The sequence below is a fragment of the Papaver somniferum genome, unplaced genomic scaffold (genome assembly GCF_003573695.1).
Source record: "Papaver somniferum cultivar HN1 unplaced genomic scaffold, ASM357369v1 unplaced-scaffold_135, whole genome shotgun sequence".
In the NCBI taxonomy this organism is placed as follows: Eukaryota; Viridiplantae; Streptophyta; class Magnoliopsida; order Ranunculales; family Papaveraceae; genus Papaver; species Papaver somniferum.
The window spans coordinates 799,920-811,230 of NW_020622713.1; positions in this window are offsets into that span (position 1 = coordinate 799,920).

The following is an 11,311-nucleotide window of genomic DNA, read 5'->3' on the forward strand; positions in this document are numbered from 1 at the left end:
TGTTTCCCTTTTCCTTGAGAGATAAACCCAAGACCTGGCTGAACAACCTACCATCTGAATCCATTGAAACATGGCAGGAACTTGTTGCTGCTTTCTATATGAAATTCTACCCTAAGCATAAAACTACAGCTGTTAGACAGAAAGTTAGTGCTTGTGTGCAACAAGAGGGAGAGTCTCTTTATAGGTTTTTAGAGAGATTCAATGATCTTCTATCCCAGTGTCCTCACCATGGATTTGATAAGATGAAACTTGTAGAGATTATTTATAATGGTTTAGACTATTCGACCAAAGCCATGGTCGAGTCTATGTGTGCTAGTGAGTTCACTAGTAAAAATGTTGATGATGCTTTTACCTTCTTAGGAGCTATCGCTGAAAAATCCCAACAGTGGGAGTCTTGTGTTGAACCCCCTAAAAGACTCTTGGTAAATAGAAGTAGAACCAATGTGGTAGATACAAGCTCCGAGTCAGATGATAAGTTTGTTGTTCTGTCTAGAAGGTTAGAAGCTTTGGAAATGGGTCAGTCTAAAAATAGATCCCTTGTTGAACCTAATAGAGCCTCTCAAGTCTCTAGTTGTGAAATATAGCCCGATAACTCATTTTGGGAAGGTCGGGTTAGTGAAGAGCAAGCCCATGCTGTCTATAACAATGCTAGGTTTGAGAACCGTCAGAAGTTTGACCCATACTCGGAGACCTACAATCCTGGTTGGAGAAACCATCCTAATTTTTCTTGGTCTAAGGGCCAGATCAAGGTCAGTCTAGTAATTATCAGCCTCCCCTAGGTTTTGGTTATGCTAAGAGCTCTTCAGGACAAGCCCAGTTCCATAACCCTTCTGAGAATAGAATGACTAGCTTAGAGGAATCTCTTAGTATATTAAAAAAGAGCCAGGATATGCTATCACAAAGCCAGCAAATGCTAATAAAGAGCCAGGTTAATTTTCAAGAGGAAACCAATCAGAATTTTAAGAATAATTCCCAGTCTCTTGTTAAATTAGAACTTCAAGTCGGCCAAATAGCTAAGTACCTTACTGAGAGAGAGGATGGAAGGTTCCCTAGTCATACTGCTTCTAATCCAAAAGGATAGAAATCGTACAATCATGTGAATTCTGTTACTACCCTTAGGAGCGAAAAGAAAGTTGACAACAAGGTCGCCATGCCTGAAAGTGAACATGCTGTAGTTCACCCTTTTAAGCCAGAAAATGAGGAGACTGATAGAGTCTCTAAAGAGACCAATGAGGGTCCTAATGAGTTCGGCTTTGTTCCCAGAGCCCCTTTTCCCTAGCTGCTAGTTCCAACTAAGAGCGAGTCGAACTTTAATGATATATTGGAGGTTTTTAAGCAGGTTACTATCAACCTACCATTGTTGGATGCGATTAAGAAGATTCCCGCTTATACTAAGTTTCTTAAGGACTTGTGTACACGAAAGCGTAAGCTTAGTGTCCAAAAGAAAGCCTTCCTAGCTAGTCACGTGAGTTCCATTATTCAGAATACCACTACTCCTAAGTATAAAGATCCAGGGTCCCATACCATTTCTTGCACAATAGGTAAATACCGTATTGAGAAATCTTTGCTTGACTTAGGATCCAGTGTGAATTTACTTCCATACCATGTGTACCTCAAGCTAGGACTTGGTGATATGAAACCTACCAAGATGACACTTCAGTTAGCTGATAGGTCTGTTAAAATTCCTCGTGGTGTGATCGAGGATGTTCTTATTGAGGTCGACAAGTTTATTTATCCAGTGGATTTTGTTATCCTAGATACCCAACCTGTCCCTGACCCGGAGAACCAGATACCAGTGATTTTAGGTCGCCCATTTTTAGCAACATCCAATACGATCATTAATTGTCGAACTGGTATTATGAACTTGTCTTTTGGTAATATGACTATTGAGCTGAAAGTCTTTCATGTTAGTAAGCTACCCTCTGAACTAGATGACTCGAGCATAGAAGAGGTAAACATGATAGGAACATTAGTCGAGGAGTCATTACCAAACACTTTAGAAGATCCGTTAGAGAAATGCCTAGCTCACTTTGGGATTGATTTCGATGATGATAATGTGATTAATGAGGTGAATGCTTTGTTAGATTCAACCCCTTTGCTAGACACTAGTAACGGATGGAAACCTAAGTTCGAACCACTACCAGTTTCTAAGTCTACCCTAGTTCCTTCGTTAGAAGAGCCTCCTAAGTTGGACCTAAAGCCATTGCCAGATACCCTGAAGTATGTGTTTTTAGGCTCGTCTGAAACTTTACCTGTGATTGTTGCTTCCGACTTGGATAGTGATCAGGAAAGTAGGCTAATGACCGTCCTTCAAAACAACAAGGAAGCTTTAGGGTGGACCATAGCAGACATTAAGGGTATAAGTCCTACTGTTTGTATGCATCATCTATTTAGAGGAAGATACCAAACCTTATAGGGATATGCAACGAATACTAAACCCTAATATGAAAGAAGTAGTTCGAACCGAGGTTCTTAAGCTGTTAGATGCAGGCATTATCTACCCCATTTCAGACAGTAAGTGGGTCAGCCCCGTTCAGGTTGTTCCAAAGAAATCCGGTATTACTGTAGTCCTGAATGATAACAATGAGTTAATCCCGACCCAAGTGACCACGGGTTGGCGTGTTTGTATTGACTATAGGAAATTGAAAAAGGTCACTAGGAAGGACCACTTTCCCCTTCCCTTTACCGACCAGATGCTAGAGAGATTAGCTGGACATAGTCATTAATGTTTTCTATATGGCTACTCAGGCTACAATCAGATCGTTATTGTCCCAGAAGACCAAGAAAAAACTACTTTTACTTTTCCCTTTGGTACCTTTGCGTATAGACGCATGCCGTTCGGTCTATGTAATGCCCCTGCGACTTTTCAGCGTTGCATGATGAGCATATTTTCCGATATGGTAGAAAGTTTTTAGAGGTCTTTATGGATGATTTTTCAATGTTTGGTTCGTCTTTCGATGAGTGCTTGCATCATTTGTCATTAGTGTTGACTATGTGTAAGGAAAAGAATCTAGTGCTTAATTGGGAGAAATGTCATTTCATGGTTCGATCAGGAATTGTCTTAGGGCATATCGTATCTTCTAAGGGTATAGAGGTAGATAAAGCCAAAGTTGACCTTATCAAGACTTTACAGGTCCCAAAAACCGTAAGAGATATTAGGTCATTCTTAGGGAATGCAGGTTTTTATCGTCGATTCATTAAGGATTTTAGCTTGATTTCTAGACCTCTTTGCAACTTGCTTGCAAAAGATGTTAAGTTTTTCTTTGATGATGCTTGTTTAGAGGCTTTTGAGAAGCTTAAGACTTTACTCACTACCGCCCCCATAGTCCAGGCACCCAACTACAACTTACCTTTTGAGATCATGTGTGATGCTTCAGATTATGCTATTGGTGTTGTGCTATGTCAGCGAGAAAACAAATTACTTCATGTGATTTACTATGCTAGCAAAACTCTGAATGATGCCCAGTTGAACTACACCACTACCGAGAAGGAACTGTTAGCCATTGTGTTTGCCTTAGACAAGTTTAGACCATATCTCTTAGGTTCAAAGATCGTCATATATATTGATCATGCTTTTTTGAAATATCTTTTGTCTAAGAAGGATACGAAACCTAGATTGATTAGGTGGATACTTTTGTTGCAAGAGTTTTCTCCAGACATTAGAGACAAAAAGGGTGCCGAAAATGTAGTAGCAGACCACTTGTCTAGGTTAGTTGTTAATTCCCCTGATGATTCCCTACCTATAAGGGATAGTTTTCCTGATGAACAACTTTTATTTGTTACCCAAGCACCTTGGTATGCGAATATAGTGAATTATCTTGTTACTGGCCGAATGCCCCAACATTAGGGTAAACAAGATCGTTCTAGGTTTTTAGCCGAGGTTAAGCACTTCTTTTGGGATGATCCTTATTTGTTTAAGTATTGTCCAGACCAGATTATTAGGAGATGTATACCTGAGAGTGACCAGTCCAGTATTATTTCCTTTTGTCATGATCATTCTTGTGGAGGTCACTTTAGTGCTAAGAAGACTGCTGCTAAGATATTGCAGTGTGGATTCTATTGGCCTTCGTTGTTTAAAGACTCCCATAGTTACTGTGTTACTTATGAGCGTTGCCAGAAATTAGGAACCATTTCCCGTAGGAACATGATGCCCTTGAACCCTATTTTAGTTGTTGAGGTCTTTGATGTGTGGGGAATTGACTTTATGGGTCCGTTTCCTAATTCTTTTGGTAACCTATACATCCTTATCGCCGTAGACTATGTCTCTAAGTGGATTGAGGCGGTTGCGTGTAAAACCAATGACCATAGGGTTGTGATTGAGTTCTTGAAAAATAATATACTTACACGTTTTGGTACACCGCGAGCTATAATTAGTGATGGAGGGTCGCACTTTTGTAATGGACCTTTTAGGCTTCTAATGAAGAAATATGGTATTACACATAAGGTAGCTACCCCATGTCATCCACAGACTAGTAGTCAGGTAGAGGTTTCCAATAGGGAGATAAAACGTATATTAGAGAAAACAGTTAATCCTAATCGGAAAGACTGGTCGTCTAGGCTTACTGATGCCTTATGGGTTTACCGTACTGCGTTTAAGACCCCCGTTGGAATGTAGCCTTATCGGCATGTGTATGGAAAGGCATGACATTTACCTGTTGAGTTAGAACATAGAGCTTATTGGGCTGTTAAGCAGCTAAATTTTTCACTTGACAAGGCAGGAGCCCATGGGAAACTCCATCTCAATGAGTTGGACGAGATTCGTATAGATTCTTACGATAGTGCGAAGGAGTATAAGAACAAAATGAAACTTGTGCATGATAAAAATATTTTACGGAAGTCATTTTCTCCAGGTCAAAAAGTTCTTTTGTAGGATACCCGTTTACATCTTTTCCCTGGGAAGTTACGTTCTCGGTGGACGGGTCATTTTATTGTTCGCACTGTCTTTCCTCATGGAGCTGTTGAAATTGAGACACCGGATGGTAGTAGTTCTTCGAAGGTTAACGGTTAGAGATTGAAACCCTTTTTAGAACCCTTTCCTACAGGTGATGTTGAGGAGGTCCCTCTGGAGGACCCTGTTTACCCTTGATTGACCATCGAGGAAGTTGTATGTTGTATATTAGTTTTTGATTTTCTTCACCCAAGTACTATCTTTCCAACTTCTCCTCGTGTTATTTTAATTTTGGTATCATTCTTTCATTAGAAACATTAAGAACAATGTTGGATTTAAGTTTGAGGGTGGGGAAGAACTTTTTAGTTGCACTTTTTAAACTTCTAGCGTCACATGGTATCCGGTTAGCTTAGTTTACATACTGTTTCTCACCGAAAAGATAGAAATTGGAATGCTAGGGATAACAACCTTTTGAGACATTAGAGAAAAAGACATTGAGATCCTTGAAATTCAGGAGAGAACTTGTTACTTTTAGAGGGTAACCGTGATGGACCTAACCATACATGATGGAAAGGAAAGTAGGTCAGGAAATGCCAGAAAGACAAAGCAACTTCAGAATGTAGTCTTAGTTACTGGATTGCGACTCTCTCTCAGTAGAAACTTATCATCATCAAAAAGCGGAGCGACATCAAAATCTATGAAGAAAATTGAAGAAGTTTTAGGTTTAGAAGCAACAATAGAAAAGAATAATTCAAAAATCAAAGTTGAAGTTATAAGAGAAAATGATATAAGTTGTTAGAATCCATGATACCAAGACATCACAAGTTGCGAAGATCCAAGTTCTGAAAGTCCTTATCTCATGGCCATGTAAATTGTTGTCTTGTAATTTTTGTTTCCAAAAAAAAAAAAAAAGAAAAAATCATCCTTACGTTTTGTTCAATAAGGCCAAAGGGAAGTAGAAATTTATAAGTCAATGAAGAAATCGAAGAGAAGAGTTAATTGTCAAGGTTCTATGAGGTTCGGTAGTTTATCATCAACAGTTGAAGACCGAAGAAGACGTTGTTTCTACCGAGCACTATGAGAGAGTCGAAGAAAGATACATTTGGTTGCTTTGTTAGTCCGCTTTCAATATGGCACAAGATCTTTCTAGCACTGGTTTAACTCATCACACGTAATTAGTCCAACTATGTAGCAGATGTCCCTCTCATCTTTATCTCTCTCCTAATCTTATCCAGCTGTAAAGCAGCGGACGCATCTTACAATGTTTATCTAGCTGTGTAGCGGATATCTCTTTATCTAGCAGTGTTGCGGATGTGTCTCCCCTTTTCTCCAGTCAGCTTTAGAGCTGGCACCTTTAATTTCTCTAGCATTCTAGTTACTTGGAGATAGGTTGAGAATATGTATGTCCTCATAGCTCTTTGGATACTTGTGACCAAGTAGGAGTAATGGTTTTGTGGGTACACCTCTGGTTATTCAATGCCCAATATCATCAACTTCCTGGAACACTCTGTTCTCTCGTTTATCAACAAACCAACCAACCTCAACTCCCATATCAATATAACTAATCAAACAACCATTACCCAAATTTTACAAGACACTAGCCATACCCCTTATGTATCAGCTTGTTGTTTTCTTTTCTGGAACATTTGGACGTCCAGAAATGACTTAGTTTTCAAACAACACCACACATCCCCAGAAAAAATCCTGGCACAGACCCTACACCAACAACATGAATTCGAATGGGGACAAAAGATTTTACCTCCGGTTTTACCTGGGGACACGCCAGCCAAATCCCCCCCCCCCCCCCCCCCCCAACAGATATCAGAGCACAACAACGCTATTAGCTGGATGGACCAGATCGGAAACGGATTGGATAAAGATCAACACAGATGGGGCTGCTAAGGGGACATCCGGGAATGACGGGAGCAGGTTTTATTTGCAGGGATTTGACTGCTCAAATTATGATGGCTCTAGCGCAGCCTTTAGGAATAACTACGGCATTAATTGCTGAAACGTGGGCAACTCTGCTAGCATCAAGGACAGCAACATAGAGACAATGGCCAAAAGTTATGTTTGAGACAGATTCAGAAAATCTAATGCGCTTCAAAAGGAGGTTGAATCTCCGTGATATGTTGCAGAGATGATTACCGAAATAAAATAGAGAACGCGACAAATTCCTCATTGCATTATACAACACAACTATATGGAAGGAAATCAGGCAGCAGATGGTCTGGCAAACTTTGCGGCAGACGGAAACTAGATAGGAAACCGGGAAACCCCACTTTTTAACGACTTAGTGGGTAAAAGATACCCACGTGTAATAGCTCTATAGGTTTTCATTCTTGTTTTTCATGCTTCAAAAAAATAAAAAAAATAATGAAGTGGCGGTTTTAAAGAAATCGGATTAGCAATGCTGCTAATGGGGGTACTGGATTCCACAAGAGGGTACCAAAATGCATATAGGACAAGATAAAAAATAGGGCTGCACAAAACGGCCGACCCGACCGCTAACCCGCACAACCCGACTGCAAAAAAACCGTACCAACCCAAAACCGAGTATCTAACGGCCCTGGACGGTTGTTATATTTTAAAACCGACCTTGATACGGTGCTATGCGGTGGTGTGGTTGTATCGACCGAACCCTATGAGAACCGACCGATCAAATATATCTATGGCTAAGAAACCCTAATATCCCACGTATAAATACCTAGCCTAATACACCAAACCCTACCTCGTTCTACACGATTCTTTTTTCATTATTCTTTCTTCCATTTTCTTTATTCTCTAGGCTGCAGAAGAGGAGGCGACTCTCCATTTTCATCTCCTCTTTAACCTTTCCATTACTTTTTCAGTTTTTACTACTTCACCACCATCATTTCTAGGTGTTGATTTTAGTCGATAATCAAATGGATTCTTCAGCTCCAGGTAAGGAACAAAAGCTTATTGATTGATCTGTATGCACTCTTATTAATGATTTGTTGATAGATTATGATTGATTTAGAACAACTGCAGTGGTGCGAGTATAACCAAAGACCAAAGAAGGAAAAAAAAAAATCAAATTTTGGGTTTAGTATGGTGTGTGACGCTACGGTGGAAAGACTAAATTTGGTCAGACGTACATTATACGTTCGCCTGGTGTGGGGCGTAGACTATACCAACGCCTGATTGGGACGTGCACTAAAAAAAAATATGAAAGAAGTGGGGCGGAGGTATAAAGCCCGCCCCACTAAATTGATTTTGAAAACAAAGAATGGGGCGGGGTGTAATGCCCGCCCCCATACAAAATAATTAAAAAAAAAAAAATGGGGCGTAGACTTTACGTACGCCCCATGTGGAGTGTAAACTATACCAACGCCTGGTGTGGGGCGTAGACTATACCAACGCCTGATGTGGGACGTGCACTATATGTCCGCCTGGTGGTGGGGCATGAAATATATCAACGCTCGACTATATCTGGGTTTAGTCTTGGTCCCAGACCAAATATACTCTGAGTTTTAATCGTTGATCAAAATTTGATCGATAGTACGTTCCATTACGTCTGCTCAAAAGACCAAATATTTGGGTTTACTCTCCCACTGTGGACGCTCTTAGGTACTGTTAATTAAGGTTTAGTTTGATTTTTATTTTTTTGATTGATTAAGATTTAGATACTGTTAACTACGGTTTAGTTTGATTTTAATTTTCTTTTATTGATTTTTTACTGATTTGTTGATTGATTACAGTTGATTTACTGTCAATTGGGGTTTTGTTGGATTTTGATTGGTTTTTTTTATTTCTTTTTGATTTGACTGTTAATTGGGGTTTGGTTTAGTTTGATTTTGATTTAGCTACTGTTAATTGAGGTACTCTTATTAGTGGGGTTTAGTTTGATTTCGATTTATTTTGTATGATTTTGTGTTTTGATTAATTATTATCTCTTATGGGTGAAATTTTCTCTATCTATTTTGTTTAATTTTTTTTTGAAGAAGGAGAACATCAATAAAAAGATGATTTTGCTCTGTATGGCATATATAATCATTTGATTTTTCACATGCATGTGACTGTGAATATCTAAATGGCCTCATTTTTTACTTTGGGTGTGTGTTAATTTAGTTTGTCTTTCACTAGGGACAATATTTCTTATGGATCATTTCTTGTTGTGCTGTCTGATTATGATTTTTTGCCAATTTAATGGGGAACTAACAATGATGTCTTATTTTTCCTTCAGTTGTTATTTTGGATTCAGTTGTGACTATGGATGTGGATCAATCAACTCCAGCATCAACCCCTGCTATTGTGGTATGTATTTCTTATGTATCATTTTCTTTTTTCTCAACTTTTTGGCAAGTAAAGGAATATTCAATTGTACGCAATCTGTTTAGAAATTATTTGTATGTACTGCTTCACGCCCTTGTATATGAAACTGGACACACTTGATAAGATTGTAAATTCTGATCAAACCTTTAATACTCTTTATGTTCTATTTGATCTGAACCTCAATCTGTGGATACCTGTTGTTACTATTATATTTTTATCTTAGTACTTGTATAATGAACTTGGAAATGTATTTGTTGTTAGTGGATTGATGAATTTTTCTGTTGAACTTTGATGCAGGCTTCTGATGCTAGCGAACTGCCTCCTCCTACAACCACAAATGCCGCACAACATAATGTTGACGCAACTGCTGCTGATGACTGACAAGTATATGAAGTACTGGGGGTCATATGAGGCTATGAACCCTTTCCTCTTTATTGCTGTACTGCTTGATCCTCACCAAAAAGAAGTGGATTGAATTTCAGGCTTGAGATCTTGTGCAAGGATGATTTGGAAAGGGTTGCTGAGTTGAGGGACTGTGTGAAGAAGGACTTAGGGAGACTTTTCAACGAGTACAAGATACGTTATTCAGTTGGTAATGAAGCAACCAGTACTGCACAAGACACTGAAATGGTTGAGGCAGGTGTGGATTCGTTGGACATCATGGAGGCTCTGTTGAAAGGGAGGCTAGAGAAACGCAGAATGGAAAGTGTTAGTATCGAAGGAAGGTCTGAGGTGGAAAGGTACTTAGCTGATGTATGTGAGAATGCTACCCCCCAGTTTGACTTGTTGGGTTGGGTAAGAACAATGCTTCCAAGTATACAGTTTTGTCATATATCGCAAGGGACATTCTTGCTATCCCCGTCTCTTCGGTTGCTTCTGAATCAGCTTTTAGTACAGGGAAGCGTGTCCTTGACCCATTTCGGAGCTCTTTATCTCCTAGGACAGTTGAGGTCCTGATTCTAACACAGAACTGGTTGCGCACACCTCTGGATATTGATGTATCAAGCTTTGCAGTTGATAATGCTGAAGAGATTGAGACAGGTATTTCTATCTTTTTTGTGTTTGTGTTAATTATAACTTTTTGTTTTGATTTTGAATCTAATTAGAGTTTACTTTTCTTGTAGATATCCTAGGCCCCGTGACTGCAGAAGATTGATAGAGGGAGCTAATGACAGCTAATGGTATGTTTCTGATGTTATGTAATTGCCTGAAGTATGGACAATCATTCGACTTCATACTTATGTATTTTTCCTCTTGTTGTTTGTTGCAGGTGCTACTTGGAAGAACCTCTGGAATAATCTATCCTATTGGAGTTTTCACTTACACATTAGCTGAAGAATACCTGGAGTTTGCATATTAGTTGAAGAATAAAACCTTAGTGATATCGTTCGTTCATTCATTCTTTATTCATTCTTTATTCTTACAGAAGTATCAAAACAGTTGATTCTGGTTTTCTTTTTGTCTTGCTTTCAATTTGCTTGAGATTACAGTTTGGTTAAGAGATTTTTCAGTAGATTATTGAATTTATTATTATTATTAGCAAATTTGTTTTTTAGCTTTTACTGTTACAGAAAGTAAAGTCTTTAGTTTTCACATATTAAGTATGTTTGTATCATTGGCATACTGCTTAAACAGGTCAGGGAACAAGTATTCCAGTGTAAAACTGAAACTGGGAATGGTCGGGTCGGGCTGGGTTTTCGGTTTACCCGATCCAACTCTGCCTGATTAATACTAAATCGGTAAATCGCTACCGAACCGTACCGAACCGAGTCTGGATCGGGCGGTTCACAACCGATCCGATCTAGAAATTCACCATTAGTTGGTGCAGCTGGGAAAAAACCCGACCTGTATGGTTCTATGATCGGTAGAGATGAAAACCGATCCGAACCGACCGTTGTGCACCCCTAATAAAAAATCTTCTGTCTTATATGCATTTGATACCCTCCCGTGGAATCTGGTACTCCTGTTAGCAATGTTGGAATCTGGTACTCCTGTTAGCAATGTTGCTGGATTAGATGATTGAGGAATTAGGCTCATCAAGTGAATGAGAAGTAAATCAAAAAGGTCTTATGATTCCCTCACAACAAAGTCGGGCTCCGGCAGTTGAACCAAAAAAATCCCAAAAAG